This window comes from Malus sylvestris, chromosome 15 (genome assembly GCF_916048215.2).
Source record: "Malus sylvestris chromosome 15, drMalSylv7.2, whole genome shotgun sequence".
Classification (NCBI taxonomy): domain Eukaryota; kingdom Viridiplantae; phylum Streptophyta; class Magnoliopsida; order Rosales; family Rosaceae; genus Malus; species Malus sylvestris.
The window spans coordinates 13,896,185-13,920,520 of record NC_062274.1 but is presented as its reverse complement, the minus strand read 5'-3'; the positions used below and the strand labels follow the sequence as shown (position 1 = coordinate 13,920,520).

At 40.3% G+C, this 24,336-nt stretch overlaps 1 pseudogene; it reads left to right on the top strand.

The window, feature by feature from the left end:
* The window catches only part of LOC126602694 (pentatricopeptide repeat-containing protein At1g31430-like), a 108,952-nt pseudogene that overhangs the window by 25,287 nt on the left and 59,329 nt on the right, over positions 1-24,336 (top strand).

The following is a 24,336-nucleotide window of genomic DNA, read 5'->3' as shown; positions in this document are numbered from 1 at the left end:
TTAGGTTTTTCCTTTTTCTGGCTGCGTACATAGTACGTATTTTGCAAGGCCACCCTGACATACACACATTAGGTCACCTGTCGCAGGACGAACATGTAGATGAAGATGACATCAGAAGGAAAAGAGCCCTGTGAATACTAATTATTTATAATTAGGTTTACTATATTATTATATATGTGACCACTGACCATAGAATATAATAGTCTTCATTACAAAACTTGAGCTAACTCTAGCTATGCTAATTAAGTTAATAACAAGTAGTACTAGTCTATCTATACTTATGCAGCCGGAGCAAAATCATAGTCGCCATCATCATCATCGTCATCGTCATCGTCCCCATCCCCTTCTGAGCATGTTACCGGTGAAAGATCCTCGAATTTGGCAGTGACTCTACCATCTCCATTTTCATGCTTCTTGCACCACGAGGCAATGCTAATATTTGAAACGGGACACATTTTTTGTTTTTTTATCAAGGAAGTGAAAAAAAGAAAGAGTTAGATTGAGTCCAAATGATGATAACTTAGATTGTGAAGGTCAGTTCATATATACATCGAGGGACGAGAATAAGGTGCATGCTAAACTCTTTTATGCACAAGGCATTCGCGTGGGGAGTGTGACTGCTGCATGAAGGTTGTGCAAGAACCATTGTCCAAGACAGGTGGTGCTTTGTCATCCAGCCACGAAGGGATCGCAAATGACAATTCAGCAAGCCACGTTGGCGCAAATTGTGTTAGCTTCGTGACAACATGCAGAGTTCATTCATGTGTTAGGATCGAGATACTTGGCAATGTGTTGGGTGGGTATATATTGGAAACTTTGAAAGTGATAGATGCTTTATTCACATGAAAGAAAAGGCTGATCTTTGCTTTTCAATATTAGGGTAGAGACAATTAATAGCTAGATTTCCTTAGTAACCTTTTCATTTAAACTTTTTGGTTTTATGTTTTTAGTTCGTTTTTCATTATGCAATGTTATATGCATGATCTAAATTTTATATTTTCGAGGTCATCCCTTAAAAATTATATTATTTAGCTAAACAATGAGATTTTAACAACGCTAATCAATGATTAAAATTATTACTCATTTAATTGATTTTTTGTAAAATTAATCTCAAAGGGTGAAGAGTAGTATATCATCGTAACCATTTATTTCGGCTGTCACCTTAAGATTAATTTTGTAAGGTTCTTTAAGATTAATTTTGTTAGGTTCTTTAAGATTAATTTTGTAAGATGATTTTAGCTCAAGATGTACATGTTAAATATTATTATTTAATGTGTCCATAATTGACTGATGGAGATAGTTTTATTCTTATTTGTTCCTTTAGGAGGGAAGATTTTACTCTTCGGAGCACTCACATCATGTCATCATAAGATCAACATCATTTCATTTTTCATACACACTAGCTACTCGCCTACATATAATATAAGAAACATATAGACTTTTCTTCCTAAAAAATAACTCCAAAGCGAGAAGAAGAGATAGTGGCTCCGTGCTGCTGCGTGTTGGCTGGGTGCAGTCGACGACAACGGAAGAGGATGAGGAAGAAGAATGAGGAGGAAGGATGAGGAGGAAGTATATGGGAAGAGAGAGCAGCGGCAGAGGATGGATTTAGGGTTTGTTTTTAGGATTTGGACGATGTAAATATTGAAAAAGACAAAAGGTGTTTTTGTCTTAAAATGTTATAAATTTGTGTTCCACAGACATGGAACAAGTCGTTCCAGGCAAGGAAGAAAATATCGGTAATATCCGAAATATCGGTAGTTCGAAAACACGGAAATATCGATGGAAATATCGGGATAATATCGATATCGATAAAAATTACATGGAAACCACGAAAATTGTAAGAAAAACTTGGAAATTTTTATTGAAACTTTGTAGGATGTTTATTTAGTAAATTATCTATTAGTTTATCACAAAAAATTGGAAAGAAATGCATTGCATGATGGATTTAACATTATCAAGTTGATTATATAGCGAGCTGACAAACATTGTGAGTGTAGAAAATATGTAGTAATTAATGAAAGAAGTCTAAACACACCATAATCATTTATATATAATGAATTAGTACAATATTTTACACTTTATATATTTTACACTTTAGTACAATATTTTACACTTTATACTTTAGTACAATATTTGGATCATTGGATCAGAGAGCTAGAGACAGGTTTTGAATTATTTGGATCATTGGATTCTTTTTTTTTCTCACACGCCACCACACACACAGAGATCGAAATTCGAGACCCCCCACACCACACACGCACACAGAGACTGAGCTTAGTCTCTCGATCTTTCCTTCTCTCTCTTCTGAGTTCTTGATCATTCTCCCTTCCTTCTCTCTTCTGAGTTTTCTCCCTTCCCTTCTCCCTTCTCCAGTTCTCCCACACACACACAGAGACATCATCTCTCGATCCATCGGCGCGATCCTCCTCGTCCACGTCTCCCTCTGCTCATCCCGCGACCTCTACGTCCTGGTGTTTCGCAACCCAAAAGCTTGGGTAAACGCGTACAGAGCCTGCGAGTCCAAGATCGTCGAGCAGTGCGAGGCCGGTGCTAGGATCGCGTGAGCCATTAGCGCATCGGAAAAATGTAAGCCCCCGTGGTGGCGAGCTCTGATTGGCCAGAAAGTCACAGACTTGAATGACTTGAAGCAGAGGGAACAGTGCGAGGAGAGAGAAATGGAGAGGTGTTTGACGGCGGCGAAAGAGAAGTGCGGCGGGTTCGCGAAGGAGAAGTGCTTGAAACCCTTCAGAGAAACGAGGATTGCAGGGGTGAATGTGAAGCATGCTGAGAGATTAGTCTGCTGAGGGACTCTGGCGGATCCGACTTCGTGGCTCAACTTGATTGGATTGGAAAAGTTGGGGGTTTTGGGTTTAGCGATGAATTATAGGGCTGGTGAATTGTTTGGTTCGGATAGTGAGTCCCGCGACCTCTACCTCTCCTCCGTCGGCGTCGCCGTCTACTCCATCGACGTCGGCGTTGACTTTCAAGCAATGTCGCGATAATATCGCTAATATCGCGATATTAGCGATAATATTGATATTATCTCGATTTTTTGACGAAAACCTATTGGATGTGTGTGTAAATATCGGACTCCGAAAAAAACGATAATATCGGCGAAATATCGCCGATATTATCGATTTTTTATACCCTGGTTCCAGGATGAGGCGAAATGAAAAATACCACAAAACTTGTCCCATGGAACAACGTGTTCCACCCATTTTAGGCACACCAAACGTGAAACGAAATGCATCATCCAACTTCGTTTCATCTCGTTCCACTTACCAAATAGTACCTTATGTTTTGACTGCCCCAACTAGTGCCATAAATGCGTGTGGTCTTTGTCAATTTCTCAACATCTAAAGACTTAATATATAGTTAATACTTATAAGAAATTATTAGTACTTTTAGGTATATTAAAAGTACTTTTAAAATATTTAAAAGGATTTATAAAATATTAAAGACATTTCTAATCATATTTGATAGTAAAATTAAAATTTAAGAGCTAAATTACACAAAATTACTTCAATTATTGGGAAAATCACAGTTTTATACTCCATCTTTAAAACAATTTAATGTCATACCTTATCTTTGAATTTGTTGCAATGTTATACATTCCATCAGTTTGTCTGTTAATTTCTCTATTAAATGCTGACATGGCATGAGGCGGATCCTACTCCTATTAAAAATTTAATTAAATATTAAAAACTAAACAAAATTATTGCGGGACCCATTCTTACCACCTATCACCCTCACCCTTCGCCACCCCTACCCCATCCGTCCCTCATCCCCCACCCCATCCGTTTCTCCCCCTCCTCCTTCCTTAAAAAACAAAAAACAAAAAAACCCACACCACCGCTGCCACCTTTATTAAGGGTACAAATGTAATACAGTTAGTAATATAGTTAGGTAGTTAGTATTTGGTTAAAGTAGTTAGGATTTCTTTATAAATAGTATTTGTAACCTTCATTTCAGGATGTCAATACAAAACCTATTTCTCTCTAAACTCTTTCTCTAAAATCTCTCTTGTTTCTCTCTGTCTTCTTCCTCTTCCTCTCTGTACCAATCCTTTATCTTTGCAATGTAGTTAATATGGTATCAGAGCCACCAAGGCTCACGCCATGGATTTTGGTGGTCGATTCTTCTTCTATCTTTCTTCATTACTTTCTTTCGTTTTCGTGTATTTGATCGTTTATGCTTCCGTATTCATAGTTTTTTTTTTTTTTTACTTTTGGGTCTCTGGTTTTTTCCTCTCCTCTTCCTTCACCTTCAGAATACTTTCTTCATCTCGACGGCGACGACGAGAAGCACAGTCGCCCGATCATCAGCAGTGAGCAACTCGATCCTGGCACCGGCCTCACACTGCTCGACGAACTTGGAGTGTTCCTCAGAATTTAGGTCTCCAACACCGAGAAACCGCTCGTCTTCTACGATAATCTTGCTAAGAAAGTCGGCAAGTAAGTACCTTAAGTCATGTTCACAAGGTGTTCGAAGAAAAGTCTGAGAGAAAAAGTGTGGTACTCGAATCTGTTTCTTGACGGACCGATTTCGATTCACGGTGTTCTTGGCCCGTAGCTTTGGATCTGAGCGATGTTAATCAGGGTTGGGCTACAAAGGTGTTCGACAGAGTGTTCGTGAGTTGCGTTCAAAGATTTGATTCGTATTAGGTGATATTGTTCATATATCTCATACGCTTGGGTTGTGCACAATATATTCCGATAAGTTTTTTTCTGGATATGGTATTCCTGATTTGAGGTGATATATGCTCTACATTCTTGGATCTGCAGATTTTGGATTATGGTTTCTTCTTGGTGTTGTTTGCATATCAGCTCTCTGTGCTTCTCTGGTGTTATTTGATCCATGTTCTGTTCTCTGTTCCACTACTTTGATGATCTGGTGGAGCTGCCAATTCCCTGCAAAAGTGTATGTTTCTTTGATTTTGTGAAGTAGTCGATTGATTTCTTTGAGGCACGAGCCATTATTCCTTGTTTGCGGCACGAAGTCATTTCAAGTTTGTTTCTTTGGGTACAAAGCCATTATTGTTTGTTTGCGGCACGAAGCCAGTTCCTGTTTGTTTGCGGCACGAAGCCATGTTTTCTGTATAGATTAGTTGATTGAAGTTTGCGGCACGAAGCCATGTTTTTTGTATAGATTAGTTGATTGAAGTTTGTGGGCACGAAGCCATGTTTTCTGTAAAGATTAGTTGATTAGAGTTGTAGCTGTTGAAAGGCTTGGTTTGCAGGGGGTTGTTCTTTGCTGGCTTAAAACGAATCTGAGGTGCGTGAACAAGAGAAATCATCTAACCCGAGAATTGAAGGAGAAACCGGATAACTAGAGAGCAAGGAAAAGTAGTTCTCATGTGCACTTTGATGAAAGCAATAAGACGATCAGTGGAACTAATCAAGATCAGGAGTGCAACAGCGGCATTGACCTTAATGCAATGCCAGTGATATTCATTTGTTCTCCATTGTTGAAAGCTTGAAGCTTGAAGGATTGTAGAGTTTGCTGTGTTGTGTTTGTTAAAAGTAAAGAGTTTGTTGATCTAGAAGAACAAGAAGTTGTGTATGACGGAAAACTACATGAAGATCAGAGACTTATTGATGACATATGTAAACATAATGATGCTGTATTACATCTGTTGTTTTGGAAGTCTGCAAAAGTTAAGGCCAGACCAGTTAAGAAGAACTTTGAACTGTCAGTTGTGGCACCATAGTGGGAGACTGCAGTTGAGTCGAAACTGAACCATTTATCCATATTTCGGTGTTTGCTATTTGCGAATCTGCTGCAATCTCACACTGGGATACCCCAGTTGAGATTGAGGGGGAGTATTAAGGGTACAAATGTAATACAGTTAGTAATATAGTTAGGTAGTTAGTATTTGGTTAAAGTAGTTAAGATTTCTTTATAAATAGTATTTGTAACCTTCATTTCAGGATGTCAATACAAAACCTATTTCTCTCTAAACTCTTTCTCTAAAATCTCTCTTGCTTCTCTCTGTCTTCTTCCTCTTCCTCTTTGTACCAATCATTTATCTTTGCAATGTAGTTAATAACCTTCACCTTATCACTCACGTCTGTGGTTAGCTGGGCTAACCACCGCCACTCCTACCCGAAAAGCACCTCAGATCTATCGCGATTTATAAGGCCGACGATGTCTATTTTCCGACGAGGCCGACGATGTCTATTTTCCAACGATGCCTATGCCTATTTACCCAGTTAACGACATTGTTGCAGACGAGCCCCGAAGACAACATCAATTCCGCGAACCGGATCTAGTCCACTCCGAATATTAGATCAACTTGAAATTGATCCCCTGCCGGCGAAGCAACTCGGCCAAGTCGTGTGCGTGGGCTCCATCCTCGACATCAGCATGCATAATTCGACCCAATGTGTTGGTGCCCACCGTGGTGTCGCCTTCCATAATGACGATGGCACCGAGGATGCTGTTGTAGAAGGTCTCGATGAAAGGGATATGGAGATGGGGAAGGCGAATGAAGGAGGAGGGGAAGAACGGATGGGGTAAGGGATGAGGGATGGATGAGGTGGTGGTGAGGAAGGGTGAGGGTAATGGGTGGTAAGAATGGGTCCCATATGTTTTTTTTTTAGTATTTAATATTTAAATCAAATTACAATTTACCTCCTCAAGTTTAGATGCAACTACATCTTCATAACATTTCAATTTCAGACACAAACTTGTATTTAGTTGCGATTTCATACATCTATTAGTCAAACTGTCAGTTTGACTGTTAAATAATGATATGGCAAATTACAATCATCTATCATATGCCATGTGTCAAAAATGAATTAAATGAAATGTTTAATTATTTAATAATGTATTTAAAATTTGAAAAACCCTCTGCCTTCTCTCTTCGACTCCTACTGCAGCCCTACATTGCCTTTCTTCTTTCTGCCATGGAGCCACCGTCACAATAAATCCAAGCTCGCCGCCCTCTCTCCATCTTAACCTCCCGTCATCCAGAAGAGGTGAGACCAAGTTGTCGCCGTCGCGCCACTCACTCAAATCAAACTCTTGGTCTTCATCTCCATTTTCACTCTGATTCCAATGACAATAACTCAGGGTCACTCCATAACTCGAACCACTAGTTTCCATTGCAAAATACTAACCCAAAAAATGTGTTTTCTTGGATATTAATTCGTCGTCGAGTTCGACTCGGCGATTCCGCGGGTTTTGACCCAATTCGTATGAAACCCACTGCCTCCGGATACTAATATTTTCTTGATAAGAATATTTTTGAGAATCTAATTGCTTGATTGATTAGGAGGATCTAAGTAGATAGTATGTGTATTTTGTGTTTGATGTTATGAAGAATTTCTTGAAATTGAGGAATTTGTTTGCAATTGTTTTTTGGTATAACGATGGATTTTCATTTGGGCAATAAGTAGGACTAGGCACGGAAAACTATGACAAAAGCTCAAGATTTATAGGAACTCTATTTTTAATTTCCTTCTTTTTGTTTGGATTTGGTGAGGAATCGGCAGTAAGAGTCGTGCTCGACAACGAGTTCAAAGTAAAGGAGAAGGTTGGGGTGGGTCTGGACAAGCTTGGTTCGTAGGTTTTGTCCTCCTCCACCACATCTAAAGGAAAGACGGCTGGGCAGATTGATGATGACTTGGCAGCAACGGGGAGGGAGATGAAGGTGTTGTCACATCCCGGCCCAGGTCCCCACCACATCCCAAGCTCGACTTCGTCGTAGCACAATATTGTCAACTTTGGGCCCCGACCACGCCCTCACGGTTTTGCTTTTAGGAACTCACACGAGAACTTCCAGTGGGTCACCCATCATAGGATTACTCTCACGCGAACTCGCTTAACTTCAAAGTTTTGATGGAACCCGAAGCCATTGAGCTCCCAAAAAGCCTCGTGCTAGGTAGAGATGAGAATATACATATAATGCTTATAGGATCCAGTCCTTTGGGTGATGTGGGATGTTACAATACACCCCCCTTAGGGGCCCGACGTCCTCGTCGGCACACTTCCGGCCAAGGATTGGCTATGATACTAAATTGTCACATCCCGGCCCGGGCCCCTACCACATCCCGGACTCAACTTCGCCGTAGCACGATATTGTCCGCTTTGGGCCCTGACCATGCCCTCACGGTTTTATTTCTGGGAACTCACACGAGAACTGCTCAGTGGGTCACCCATCATGGGACATAAACTCGCTTAACTTTGGAGTTCCGATAGAACCCGAAGCCAGTGAGCTCCCAAAAAGCCTCGTGCTAAGTAGAGATGAGAATATACATATAAGGCTTACATGATCCACTCCCCTGAGAGATGTGGGATGTTACAAGTGTGGCTAGATGAAGGGTTACGACTATGACTGAAGGGGGGAAGGGTTGACGGAGAGAGGTTGATGATAAGGGTAGAGGTAAGGGGTGGGCCCACTATTATTTGAAAACAAATTAAATTTTAGGTTCTAAACTTATCCCAACTTGCTTCAAGCCTTGGAGCAAATATGAGTTAAAACAGAAAACTCATTTTTGGAAAATTTAGCCCATGATTCCCTTGGTTAGTAGGGCTAGTATATTTTTTTTAGTTTCATATTTATAAATTAATTGAATCCAACAATTAATATCTAATTTGATCAAATTCAACGGTAAAAAAGAATATATAACAGTCCAAATTTAAATCTAACGGCTAAAGTAATTAAAAAAAAATTATGTTGTAGTGTTTCACGAGTTTCATGATGTCAGTTTAGTGATTTTTCAATATTATCGGAATCTAAATATTTTTATGTTAAAGTGTTCATAAAATTAAATAGGATAATCTACCTAATTTATTTTTTTTAGAAAAAAAAAGTTACTTTAAGAAAGAAATTATCCTAAATTCAGTCTTTAATAATATCGGGCTAAATATTTAACTCAGAAAGGTTGGAGAAGAAAAATTATTTCCAGGCTAAAAATTTTAGATTTTAACCTGATGATTGGAGATGATTTTAGATTAACATTTCTAAATAAAATTACTTTTCTATCCTATATGACATACTATTGACTGCCACATCCGCAAAAGAATGGGACATGCACTTGACACATCTTTATTAATGGTCAAACTGACGGTTTGATTAACGAATGTATGAAATTGCAATTAAATACAAGTTTCTGAATGAGATTGAAATGTTTTAAAGATGTTGTATGAAGTTGCAATTGTACCCAAACTTGAAGGAGTAAAATGTAATTTACCCTAATAATTAATTAATTTTTTAATAAGGATTGGGCTCTGTCTGTCACAGCCCGTCCCGAAATTTGTATTTATCGTTGATGTGAATTGACGGAATTGCCCTTAAAGGTTGCTAAGGTATGTGTGACATGTTTATTCGAATATTACATACCTTCCTAAATTCTTGGAAAAACAAATTAAGTTGGATTAAATTGTGTGTTTTTTGTGTGGTTAGGGACTTAGGAGGACCACACATACCCAATCAGATTTCTTTCTCTCTCCCACACGTTCTCTCTCTCCTTTCTCTCAATCCATTCTCTCTCTCCCTTCGGACTAGTACGGACCACACCCAAAGACCATCAAAACTTCACGGATCGTCGTGTTTGAGACCACCATCGTGCTCCTGGAGACCACACGAACTCTCTGGTACCCATTTCGGGTAAGGAATCGTTCGTTATCACGTTGAAAACTCAAGCTCCGAGTTGAGCACTATTCATGAACTTTTGAATGGTTGTTTTTTAGGACAATCCAAGCTCACAGTGAGCTCTAGGAGGTTCCCACGAAGCTCGGGGACGTTCGTTTGAAGGTTTTGGACGTCGGGATCACAAGGTTCGAAGGTGGTTGGTTTTGGTAGAAATTTCCAGACGAGTTTTCGAAGGAGTTGGAAGTTTAAAAAGGTATAGCCTTCTTTCTCTTGAAATTTGTGAAGTTTTGGTGAAAATTTCGTGGAAAATGGTGCAAAATCGAGTGAGAAAAGTGCGATTGCAGGTCTGCCCAGTTTCCGGCACCGGCGAGATTTTTCGGCGTTTGGAGGTAGGGGATGACGGGCGTGGGGGCGCGTGCGGCGTTGAAAAATTATTCTAAAAATATCTTGATGTCCGTGACGTCGAGTAGGTCACTGTGGTATATTCATATACCCAAATTGAGCATCGTATGAGAAGTTATTACGTATTGTCGGTTATATGCTTTAAAATAACGTTTTTATAGTTGTTTCACATATAGGTGATACCTATCTCGAGGACGAGCGCATTCAAGGACATCACGGGGGTTATGACCCTTCGACTTACCAGTGAGTGGGCATTTATTTTATGTATATACCTATATACTACTGATTTTTCCCAGAAATTGAATTTAAATGAAAGTATGTTTTCAAATGCCATGCATGCATATTATATAAAATATATGAACTAGTATTTGATGCATATATGTTAAATGGTGATGTGGACGCACATGTGAGTATCAGCTGAGTTTTATGTTGTTCATGTGATTTATTGTTTGATGTGATTTATGTTGAGAGCTCATAACTTGCACCCCTGGTGTTAGTGCTTATATTATTCACCTTGCACCACACGCTCACCTTGGATCCAAGTAGGTGCATGTCGTATAGACCATTAGAGGTGGTTCCGGCATGTCGTACAGACCATTAGAGGTGGTTCCGACTTGTAGGTGACTTTAGATTATTATACAGTTGTTGATGAGAGAAGCACTAGAGCGTATTCTTACACCATTTTTGTTATACATACTACTTTAGGTAGTTTCGATTTGTGTGCAGAGTAGTGTCGTACAGGTCACAGTTGGTGACTCCGGCTGGATTGAATATTGAGCTATATAATTAGCCGTACAGGACAGCTGCAGAGTCTTCGGTTGATTCCTTATTTCATCTGTTATATTGATGCATCCTTATTATGTTTTGAAGCATAGCATGGCATATTTTCCTGAAAAGTGTTAAAGACTTGTGATTTGAGTTATTTGTTGTTATATATGGTTATATATATACTATTTTTCTGGGAAAGTATACAGGTTTTACAGCTAGGGGTTAGAAGTGTTATTAATTGAAATATTTTCGAAAAATTTTGTTTTACTGACCCACTCAATCTTGTTTTGCGCCCCTCCAGGTTCTAGTTAGCAGTGTTGGTGGCTCACGAGGATTCCCACGGCGTTCTGACAGACTACTTAAATGTAGGACTCACCTTTGGGTGTTGTAATTTAGGAATGGTCTTACTTGACTGCACCTAGTGCTTATGCTCTGATTATGTGTGTTCCACACTTAAACTTACTCTAGCATGTTAATTGGGTATTATTGCTAGTAGTTGGTTTTTATTCCTTCGTATTTCTTTTACCTTTTTGCTTCCGCGTCGCACTTTTGGTTACGTCACGCCCACGTGACGGCCAACACGCCCTGATTTTAGGGTCGGAGTGTGTCAACGTCAACATTTAACGTAGGAATTGACAGACAAACTGACGGAAGGTATGACATTGCAATAAATTCGAAGATAAGGTATGATATTGAAATGTTTTAAAGATGAGGTATAAAACTGTGATTGGCCTAATCGTTGAGGTAATTTTGTATAATTTACCCAAATTTAAGAGTTGTTTTCTAGGATATACTTGTATTTTAATAACCACAAAATGATATACTTGTATTACACAATGTGCTTCTACTAATATTTTTTAAAGAAGCAATTCCAAACAAACCTTAAGAGAGTCTCATTTGATAATTATTTTGGCTTTAGTTTTTATTTTTACTTTATTTAGATTGAAAACCAAAAAAAAAAAAGATTGTGTAGTAACTGTTTCGTTTTTAAATTTTATTTTCATATTTTCTTTAAGATTGAAAACCAAATCTTAAAAAGAATTTTTTTTGAGTTTTTAAAATTTAGCTTTCAATTTTCAAATTTTAAAAAGTTAGAAACTAAAAATTAAAATGCTTTTCAAATGGTATAATTTCTATTTTCAACAATACGATTGCTATCTAAGGTATTCTCTACATATGTAAGTGAGATGTTTTATGTGCGATTCTCACAAATTGCAGATTCGATCATAAATTACTGTTGACCAATTGTGAGTCTTTACCCAACCCTCTTTCCTAATATCGTATGTAGCAAACATATAAAAAACCGTGTAGCCTCAAATTATCAGAGATTAACCATTCATTCAGTTGAGTGTATGCGAGTACCATCTATTGGCTTAGCACTATCAATGCTAGTTTTCTCTGAATTCTTGACAAATTAAAAAGCATGCAGCTCCAAAGACATTGGTTTCATTACATTCCTTCTTCTGTATATGAATGGCGGGTGTAAGGACTCATTATTTGTTAATGGTAAGTTACAGTATGTAACTTAAAGTGAATCAATCAGGCCACGACTTGCAGTTAATCAAATTCAACAGTGAAACTATTGAAGGTAGAGAAAGTAGGGTTACAGTGGCACATGACGGGCAGGGCAAGGAAAAGGTGGACAGAGCCGATGCAGACAAATATGTACAACACCTACGTGTACTCAACTCACATGTCCAATATTGGTGAGCTCCTTGCATTGCTACCTGCCAGTGTGCCCAATCACACCAGTGGGTAGTGCCTATTTTTTTTTTTTTTAATCTGCTTAATTTTCTACTTAATTGGAGTTTAATCCTTCCAGAATAACTTGTTAATTAGTATCACGTGCCTACGATACTTTTAATCAGCCCACTCCATTACGACTAATTAGTCTCTACTCCTTGCCTCTCCATATATATATTATGCTACTTTTTAGTATGAAAACATAGAATCAGTATCTCTTACATACTAACAAGTTAACTACAATTTTGCCTATTAATTTTATCACTCGCATCCTCCATTTGATGATAAGATCAATATATTAATGTCATTATAGACAACAGCTAATTGATTTAAATTAAAGGTACATCGTAAATAGTTCGACCATTGACAAAAAATTTCGAACGGATTGAACAATCCTACCATCTAGTACATTAATTCTTCAATTCATATCAAAGCTAGCTAGTTAGTTCAACTTTTAACGCTGACCGTTGAGATATATCTAATGGCTAAAAATGAAATGTGCAAATAGTATTTGCATTTAAGTATGTGAACTAGGGAAGCTATGATCATAATATCTTAGTTTCACTTACTATTACAGTATTGTGTTGTTCATCTTCATTTGTACATACGTAATCTTATATTCAAATGTTGAAAATAATGAGTTTGTAATCAAATTTATTCTCTTAACTTTCCTTAAAGTAGATATATTGTTGTGTTGTATAAGAAAATAAAATTATAATTTAGTTCTACAATAGAAATTAGAATATAATATTTCGAATCTCGGATCATCTCCAAACCTTTATGTCTGGATCCGAAGGATCAATTGATACTAACCCTTAAATGGGTTTCTCCTCTTCCTATTTCTTTTTGTCTCCATTAATTGTTTCCACATTAGAAATTTTTTATATTTTACTTCTGTTTCCCACAGTGGAACAGGAAGTTTGATAATAACATCGTTATATTGAAGACTTGCGGCCACCTGAGGCTGCATAGAAGTTCGAATGAAATTAAAAAATAAAATCATTTTGGCACCCACTTCCCCGCCACGCACCATTCTTCCTAAACACCCTTAAAAATATATTAATTCCCACTATCATCATCCCACCTCTATCTTCTCCTTAAGGTCTTCTTTTATCTTATAAACCCTAACTTCATTTTCTAATCCAAAGTTTCTTGTACAAGCTCGCTTATTTTCTATTATAACTTTGCAGTTATTCAAACAAAAACACCTTAATTTAATGTCATATATTCACATGACATTGTAGCATTAGTCTAAAAAATCATACGGCGGCCTAAAAGATGCATGTTAGTCATTCTTTCTTTAAATGGTGCACACAACTCAATGAATGAACGATCCAAACCGTACCCCTCATGAGATGAGACCAAATATGCCATTCAACGAGTCAGAAAGACAATGTCGTTTTTGGTGTTTGTAATGATTTACTGCTTGAAAGATGCATGCTAGTAATTCCTTATGTACTCATACGTAACTTAGCATAGAAACTACAATTTTTTAATACATTCAAAAAAAAAATGATTGAAGCCATTTTGAAGCATCTAAAACAATTCCCATTCTTTCAGCCCAACTTAAGGTCCAATTTTGAACAGAAGAAAAGTTGTTTTTAGCATTCAGGACCCTAAGCCTGTAAATTGCAAAAGCTAAAGGACCCTTTAATAATCATTTTGTTTTAGTTTTTTTGCCTTCAGTTCTTTGTTTTGGTTTTTAGTTTTTAGTTTTTTGAAAATTGAAATCTAATTTAGCAACTACTTTTAATTTAAAAAAAAAAGAAAATTGAAAAAAAAAACTCAATGCCAACATTTTAAAAACTTGAGCAGTTTTCATTTTTCATTTTTTTTAAACTGAAAATTAAAAGTAGTTATCAAACATGATTTTAATTTTTACTTTTCAATTTTCAAAAAAATGTAAACACAAACTGAAAACTAAAAACGAAATGGTTATCAAACGCACCTACGAGAACGAAACGTTCAAGCAACACAATGGTCAATCTTTCACGTTATAATTTCATCTACCCATTTGTTTTGAAAGCCACTGGATGCTTGGGAGATGTTCGTGAAGGTAAAAGGTTTGTGGGTTTGTGGTAAAAACTGGAATTGGGTTTGAAGCGTATATGTGTAAATCGCTCATTTACATGTATCCGGAATTGGGCATGGTTGAGAGTTTCAGGCAAGCGTTGGAAGAAATGCCTGAAAGAAACAGGCTTTGTTGGAACGTTATGATTTCGAAGTATGTTAGGTGCAGGAGGTTGATGCTTTGGATATGTTTCGGCGGATACGATGTGAGAGCATGGAGAAGCCTGATGAAGTTACTGTTGCAAGCACCCTTTCGGCTTGCACAGGGTTGAAAAATTTGTTGCTTGGGAAGAAATTCATGACTATTTTAGAAGTCAGCTTGAATTCACTACTAAAATTGGAAATGCGTTGTCAAATATATATGTAAATTGTGGTTGTTTGATTGAAGGCTGTATAATTTCGTATGAAAGGGCGGTGAAAAACGTGTTCTGTTGTACTAGTATGGTGTATGGCTATGGAAATTGTGTAGGGTTGATTAGGCTAAAGAGGTGTTTGATGGGAGTGCAACTATGGACGCTGTTCTCTGGACGGCTATGATTAATGGGTACGTACAGGTGCAATACAACCGTTTTGACGAGGCGGTGGCTCTATTCCAAGAGATGCAACCTAGAAGAGTTAAATGGGTTAAATTTACAGCGGTCGCTCTCCTCACGGGCTGTGTTCAGTTGGGAGCATTAGAGCAAGTTCACCGGTACTAAAATTGGCCGGGCAACAACAACAACAACAACAAAGCCTTTTCCCACTAAGTGGGGTCGGCTATATGAATCCTAGAACGCCATTGCGCTCGGTTTTGTGTCATGTCCTCCGTTAGATCCAAGTACTCTAAGTCTTTTCTTAGAGTCTCTTCCAAAGTTTTCCTAGGTCTTCCTCTACTCCTTCGGCCCTGAACCTCTGTCCCGTAGTCACATCTTCGAACCGGAGCGTCAGTCGGCCTTCTTTGCACATGTCCAAATCACCAGAGCCGATTTTCTCTCATCTTTCCTACAATTTCGGCTACTCCTACTGTACCTCGGATATCCTCATTCCCAATCTTATCCTTTCTCGTGTGCCCACACATCCCACGAAGCATCCTCATCTCCGCTACACCCATTTTGTGTACGTGTTGATGCTTCACCACCCAACATTCTCTGCCATACAACATCGCTGGCCTTATTGCCGTCCTATAAAATTTTCCCTTGAGCTTCAGTGGCCTACGACGGTCACACAACACGCCGGATGCACTCTTTCCATCCAGCTCGTATTCTATGGTTGAGATCTCCATCTAATTCTCCGTTCTCTTGCAAGATAGATCATAGGTAACGAAAACGGTCGCTTTTTGTGATCTTCGCTAGATTGCTCCGGTCATTAGTGTGGATAAGTATATAAATGGATAGAGATAGGAAAGCAAACACAAGATGTACGTGGTTCACCCAGATTGGCTACGTCCACGGAATAGAAGAGTTCTCATTAATTGTGAAGGGTTTACACAAGTACATAGGTTCAAGCTCTCCTTTAGTGAGTACAAGTGAATGATTTAGTATAAATGACATTAGGAAATATTGTGGGAGAATGATCTCGTAATCACGAAACTTCTAAGTATCGGAGTGTGGTGTCGTCTTGACTTGCCTTATCTGTCTCATAGGTAGATGTGGCATCTTCTCTGGAAGTACTCTTCCTCCATCCAGGGGTGGTATCTTTAACTGGTGGAGATGCACAAGGTAATGTATCAATTTCACTTGAAGCTTACTTGTAGTTTCAGGCTTGGTCAAGCGCGATACAAACCATGTAGTAGGAGTCCCCCAAGTCGCCGGGCTAGGGGGTCTGCTGAAAGAGGTGACAGACAAGGTAAGCAATCAGAGCTCCGACTAATTGTTCACCTTCTCCCCATCTTGCAGCAGCATGAAGGATAAAGAGAAGAAAAATGAGAAGAGATGATATGAGATACTTTTGCTTTTGAAGAAGTAACTTTCCACAGGCTTATTCTTGAACTGAGCTGGAGGGTTTTCTGGTTTCCTCCAAAGTATAAGGCCGACTGAAGAATTTGAGGGTCAAAACAAGTCCATCAAATCTAGAGTACGTTCCACCCTGCTGATATGGGATACTTTTGCTTTTGACAGAGTAATAGATGTATCGGCACGTGTGCTGTTACGCTTGTCTCCACATGCTTCCTTGTATCCTTCGCACTTGCCCTATCTGTTCCTCAAGCAGATGCGGAATCTTCCCTGGAAACATAAGATGTTGAAGATGAGTACTCGAGAGCAATGCCAGGTAAGTAATCAGGTAAGGGGTTCCAGGCAGTCAGTTCCTGGCTGGAAGCTTGATTCCAAGTGCTGACTGATTGCTCTCTTTCTCCTTGTCTTGCAGGTAAAAACAAGGCCAAAAGAAAAAACAGGGAAAAAGCATGATATGGGATACTCTTGCTTTTAACCCTGATGATATGAGATATTCTTGCTCTAGTATAGCTTGTTTGCAGAGGTATTATCGGGGGGAAAGAAAGCTGAATATTTCGAAAGGCTTTGTTGGGAGTGCCCTATCAGATATGATGAAGGGTTGAGCATTTTTGCAGGTCTGCCTGTCCGTTGGGGATGGAGGTCGACATATATAGGAGTCTCCCTAACAACAAGTAGTAATGCTATTCCTTTACCCTGCTTGGTCATAGCACGGTAGTGGGAGCTGCCAGTTTCACATGTTTTAACTCTGTCAGAGCACTTTGAAAAAGTGGTCTGTGGTATCTGGCTCTCGAGATTCGGAGAACGATGCCTCTTCGATTTTTGAGAAAGCAATCATGTTGGGGGTCTGACTCTCGAGATTCGGAGAGCAGTGTCTCTTCGATTTTTGAGGAAGTAATCATGTTGGGAGTCTGGCTCTCGAGATTCGGAGGGCGGTGCCTCTTCGATTTTGGAGCAAGCAATCTTGTTGGGAGTGTTGTCTCGAATGTGAGTAAAGGTTGGACATGTTTGCTAGTCTACCTTGCCACGAAGCACAAAGGTTGACACATAGGGACTTTCCAATTATCCAGCAATGGTACTGTTCCTTTACCCTCTCTTCGATTTTGAGAAAGTAGTCATGTTGGGAGTCTGGCTCTCGAGATTCGGAGGACGGTGCCTCTTCGATTTTGGAGCAAGCAATCTTGTTGGGACTGTTTTCTCGAATGTGAGTAAAGGTTGGGCATGTTTGCTAGTCTACCTTGCCACGAAGCACAGAGGTTGACACACAGGGACTTTCCAATTATCCAGCAGTGGTACTGTTCCTTTACCCTTGTGGGTAATAATATGGTAGCTAGACCTTCAAAATTTATGTGTCTAAACTTTGTTAGTGCTGTTTCTTTGCTATTCTTTTACCTTTCTTGGTCAGAGCGATGTAGTGGGAGCTGCAAGCTTCACGTGCTCAACTTTGGCAGAGAACTTTGGCAAAGTGATCTGTGGTACCCATGAGTTATTGTTGCGTGTGGGAAGTGGGTGATTGAACAGTAAGATTCATGTGCTTTCTACTTCACCAGAAGTCTTCGACAGAATGCCCATAATTTCTGCAAAGCTGAGTGTGCGTGTGACAGGTGCTGACAAGGCTAGAAAAGTAGGTGCCTCTTTGATTTCTGAGATCGGCCCTCGTGGTCTTTGAGCAGCCCAGCTTTTGAGAAAGCGAGCGCCTCTTCGATTGATTCGGAGAACGGTGCCTCACCGATTTTTGAGAAAGCAATCATGTTGGGGGTCTGGCTCTCGAGATTCAGGGAGCAGTGTCTCTTCGATTTTTGAGAAAGTAATCATGTTGGGAGAGTGGCTCTCGAGATTCGGAGGGCGGTGCCTCTTCGATTTTGGAGCAAGCAATCTTGTTGGGAGTGTTTTCTCGAATGTGAGTAAAGGTTGGGCATGTTTGCTAGTCTACCTTGCCACGAAGCACAGAGGTTGACACACAGGGACTTTCCAATTATCCAGCAATGGTACTGTTCCTTTACCCTCTCTTCGATTTTTAAGAAAGTAGTCATGTTGGGAGTCTGGCTCTTTAGATTCGGAGGACGGTGCCTCTTCGATTTTGGAGCAAGCAATCTTATTGGGAGTGTTTTCTCGAATGTGAGTAAAGGTTGGGCATGTTTGCTAGTCTACCTTGCCACGAAGCACAGAGGTTGACATACATGGACTTTCCAATTATCCAGCAGTGGTACTGTTCCTTTACCCTTGTGGGTAATAATATGGTAGCTAGACCTTCAAAATTTATGGGTCTAAACTTTGTTAGTGCTGTTTCTTTGCTATTCTTTTACCCTTCTTGGTCAGAGCGATGTAGTGGGAGCTGCAAGCTTCACGTGCTCAACTTTGGTAGAGAACTTTGGCAAAGTTATCTGTGGTACCCATGAGCTATTGTTGCGTGTGGGAAGTGGGTGATTGAACAGTAAGATTCATGTGTTTTCTACTTCCCCAGAAGTCTTTGACAGAATGCCCATAATTTCCGCAAAGCTGAGTGTGCGTGTGACAGGTGCTGACAAGGCTGGAAAAGTAGGTGCCTCTTCGATTTCTGAGATCGGCCCTCGTGGTCTCTAGGGAGCCCAGCTTTTGAGAAAGCGAGCGCCTCTTCGATTTCTGAGATCGGCCTTCGTGGTCTTTGAGCAGCCCAACTTTTGAGAAAGCAAACGGCTCTTCGATTTCTGAGATCAACCCTTGTGATCTCTAAGCAGCCCAACTTTTGAGAAAGCAAACGCCTCTTCGATTTCTGAGCAGGCGCCTCTTTGATTTCTGAAGCTCCGTCGAGTGCAGATTTTTATAGGGGCTGGCATTAAGTTCCAAAGCACACTTGAATCTCCACCAGTAGAAGCTTCATTCTTGCACTTCTAAGATCTTGATTTGTCCGACCTCTTCTCTCTTCAACACCTTTGAAAATGTCTGGCCCCTCCGACCGTCGTTTTGACTTGAACCTTGTTGAAGAGGCAGCCCCGCCTTCTCCAGACAACATATGGCGCCCATCCTTCGTCTCCCCAACTGGTCCTCTTACCGTTGGGGATTCCGTGATGAAGAATGATATGACCGCTGCGGTGGTGGCCAGGAACCTTCTCACTCCCAAAGATAACAGACTACTTTCCAAACGGTCTGATGAGTTAGCTGTTAAGGATTCGCTGGCTCTCAGTGTTCAGTGTGCAGGTTCTGTGTCTAATATGGCACAACGCCTATTTGCTCGAACCCGCCAAGTTGAATCATTGGCGGCTGAAGTGATGAGTCTCAAACAGGAGATTAGAGGGCTCAAGCATGAGAATAAACAGTTGCACCGGCTCGCACATGACTATGCTACAAACATGAAGAGGAAGCTTGACCAGATGAAGGAAACTGATGGTCAGGTTTTACTTGATCATCAGAGATTTGTGGGTTTGTTCCAAAGGCATTTATTGCCTTCGTCTTCTGGGGCTGTACCGCGTAATGAAGCTCCAAATGATCAACCTCTGATGCCTCCTCCTTCTAGGGTTCTGTCCAGTACTGAGGCTCCAAATGATCCCCCTCCGGTGCCTTCTCTTTCTGGGGCTCTACCGACTGCTGAGACTTCTCCTAAGCAACCTTTGTGAAGGCTCCCTCTTGTGTGTTTATTTTGACTCATGTATATGTACATATTTGTAGCTTATCGGGGATATCAATAAATAAGCTTTCCTTCATTTCAACGTATTGTGTTAAATACACCAAAGCCTTCTTCGCTAAGTTCTTTGAATTTTCTTTTGTTGAAGCTTGTATGTTGAAGCTTTCTGAGTGGAGCATGTAGGTTGGGGTAGTGTTCCCTTAATTTCCCGAGTGAGGAAAACTTCTTGGTTGGAGACTTGGAAAATCCAAGTCACTGAGTGGGATCGGCTATATGAATCTTAGAACGCCATTGTGCTCGATCCTGTGTCATGTCCTTCGTTAGATCCAAGTACGCTAAGTCTTTTCTTAGAGTCTCTTCCAAAGTTTTCCTAGGTCTTCCTCTACCCCTTCGGCCCTGAACCTCTGTCCCATAGTCGCATCTTCTAATCGGAGCGTCAGTAGGCCTTCTTTGCACATGTCCAAACCACCGTAACCGATTTTCTCTCATCTTTCCTTCAATTTCGGCTACTCCTACTTTACCCCGGATATCCTCATTCCTAATCTTATCCTTTCTCGTGTGCCCACACATCCAACGAAGCATCCTCATCTCCGCTACACCCATTTTGTGTACGTGTTGATGTTTCACCGCCCAACATTCTGTGCCATACAGCATTGCCGGCCTTATTGCCGTCCTATAAAATTTTCCCTTGAGCTTCAGTGGCATACGGCGGTCACACAACACGCCGGATGCACTCTTCCACTTCATCCATCCAGCTTGTATTCTATGGTTGAGATCTCCATCTAATTCTCCGTTCTTTTGCAAGATAGATCCTAGGTAACGAAAACGGTCGCTCTTTGGTATTTCTTGATCTCCGATCCTCACCCCTAACTCGTTTTGGCCTCCATTTGCACTGAACTTGCACTCCATATATTCTGTCTTTGATCGGCTGAGGCGAAGACCTTTAGATTCCAACACTTCTCTCCAAAGGTTAAGCTTTGCATTTACCCCTTCCTGAGTTTCATCTATCAACACTATATCGTCTGCGAAAAGCATACACCAAGGAATATCATCTTGAATATGTCCTGTTAACTCATCCATTACCAACGCAAAAAGGTAAGGACTTAAGGATGAGCCTTGATGTAATCCTACAGTTATGGGAAAGCTTTCGGTTTGTCCTTCATGAGTTCTTACGGCGGTCTTTGCTCCTTCATACATATCCTTTATAGCTTGGATATATGCTACTCGTACTCCTTTCTTCTCTAAAATCCTCCAAAGAATGTCTCTTGGGACCCTATCATACGCTTTTTCCAAATCTATAAAGACCATGTGTAAATCCTTTTTCCCATCTCTATATCTTTCCATCAATCTTCGTAAGAGATAGATTGCCTCCATGGTTGAGCGCCCTGGCATGAACCCGAATTGGTTGTCCGAAACCCGTGTCTCTTGCCTCAATCTATGCTCAATGACTCTCTCCCAGAGCTTCATTGTATGACTCATTAGCTTAATACCCCTATAGTTCATGCAATTTTGTACGTCGCCCTTATTCTTGTAGATAGGCACCAAAGTGCTCGTTCGCCACTCATTTGGCATCTTCTTCGTTTTCAAAATCCTATTGAAAAGGTCAGTGAGCCATGTTATACCTGTCTCTCCCAAAACTTTCCACACTTCGATTGGTATATCGTCTGGGCCTATTGCTTTTCTATGCTTCATCTTCTTCAAAGCTACAACCACTTCTTCCTTCCGGATTCGACGATAAAAGGAGTAGTTTCTACACTCTTCTGAGTTACTCAACTCTCCTAAAGAAGCACTCCTTTCATGTCCTTCATTGAAAAGATTATGAAAATAACCTCTCCATCTGTCTTTAACCGCGTTCTCTGTAGCAAGAACCTTTCCATCCTCATCCTTGATGCACCTCACTTGGTTTAGGTCCCTTGTCTTCTTTTCCCTTGCTCTAGCTAGTTTATAGATATCCAACTCTCCTTCTTTGGTATCTAGTCGTTTATACATATCGTCGTAAGCCGCTAACTTAGCTTCTCTGACAGCTTTCTTCGCCTCTTGCTTCGCTTTTCTATACCTTTCACCATTTTCATCGGTCCTCTCCTTGTATAAGGCTTTACAACATTCCTTCTTAGCCTTCACCTTTGTTTGTACCTCCTCATTCCACCACCAAGATTCCTTTTGGTGTGGGGCAAAGCCCTTGGACTCTCCTAATACCTCTTTTGCTACTTTTCGGATACAACTAGCCATGGAATCCCACATTTGGCTAGCTTCCCCCTCTCTATCCCACACACATTGGGTGATTACCTTCTCTTTGAAAATGGCTTGTTTTTCTTCTTTTAGATTCCACCATCTAGTTCTTGGGCACTTCCAAGTCTTGTTCTTTTGTCTTACTCTTTTGATATGTACATCCATCACCAACAAGCGATGTTGATTAGCCACGCTCTCTCCTGGTATAACTTTGCAATCCTTACAAGTTATACGATCCCCTTTCCTCATTAGAAGAAAATCTATTTGTGTTTTTGACGACCCACTCTTGTAGGTGATCACATGTTCTTCTCTCTTCTTAAAGAAGGTATTGGCTAAGAAGAGATCATATGCCATTGCAAAATCCAAGATAGCTTCCCCATCCTCGTTTCTCTCCCCAAAACCATGGCCACCATGAAAACCTCCATAGTTGCCTGTCTCCCTGCCCACGTGTCCATTTAAATCTCCTCCTATAAATAACTTCTCCGTCTGAGCAATTCCTTGCACCAAGTCTCCAAGATCTTCCCAAAATTTCTCCTTCGAACTCGTATCCAACCCTACTTGAGGTGCGTACGCACTAATCACATTGATAAGTTCTTGTCCTATTACAATCTTGATTGCCATGATTCTATCTCCTACCCTCTTGACATCTACAACATCTTGTACCAAGGTCTTGTCCACGATGATGCCAACACCGTTTCTCGTTCTATTTGTGCCCGAATACCAAAGTTTAAACCCTGAGTTTTCTAGATCCTTTGCCTTACTACCAACCCACTTAGTTTCTTGTAGGCACATAATATTTATCCTTCTCCTCACCATAACTTCCACTACTTCCATAGATTTTCCCGTTAAGGTTCCTATATTCCACGTTCCTAAACGCATTTTGCTCTCTTGAACTCTACCCTTCTGTCCTAGCTTCTTCACCCTCCCCCGTCTAATAGGATCAAAGTACTTCTTTTGTGTGTCCCGGGTAAAGTTGATAGGAGCATATGCTCCCAAACAACTTTGAGTGGAGTCGTTCGAAAAGAAGTTTCTATGGCCCCCTTGCTCATTTAACACTGCATCCGGGTGCCGATGGAGATACAGCGACCCCAATTGGGTTAAATTGTCTTGGGTCAAGAATTGCAGCTCAAGCGGAGAAGAAAATAGGGGGCGATTGATTGTTGGGGGGCGATTGATTGTTGGGCTCCACGATCCCCGTTGGGCTGCCCTACCAATTCAAGCCTCGGCCTGAGCCCGCTGGCAATGGCCAACTTCCATCAGCAACGTCGGCAGCAGACAGCCCCCCACGTGCAAGCCTACAAGCCAAAAGGCTCCAATTTGTGGTCTGTTGATCAGGATCATTGGATTTTCAACGGAAAAAAAGGTGTAAATTACATTTTGTGCCTTTAAGTTTGGATGCAATTGTAACTTCATACAATATTTTTAAAACATTTCAATCTCATACATTTGCTATTATTTTACTTCAAATTCACAATTAAAAAATCTTACAAAGTTCGTTCAAAACACTTACAAATTAAACATTAAATAATTAAATATGATTTTGGTGCATAGATGAAAACAGTACAAAATTGGTGGTACATAGATGAAAACAGTATAAAATTTGTTGCAGTTTTTGCTACCGGGCTTATGGAAATGTATGCGAAATGGGGGAGCATGGACAAATCTTTGGAGATTTTTAATGGATTGGGGACAAAGAAGCAGCCTCTTGGACTTCAATCATTTGTGGGCTTGCAATGCAAGGAATGGCAAGACAAGCTAAGCAATAGAGTTGTTCTCGAAAATGGTACAGACTGGCATGAAGCTTGATGATCTCACCTTCATTGCTGTCTTAACTGCTCGAGTTCACAGAGGGTTGTTAGATTAGGGTCGTGAGTTCTTCAACTCCACGAGAGAGATAAATGAGAGATTGAGCGGAAGTTAGAAACACTATGGTTTTCTGACCGACCTTCTTGGCCATGCTGGAGTACTGTTAGACGAAGCAGAGGAGTTGATAG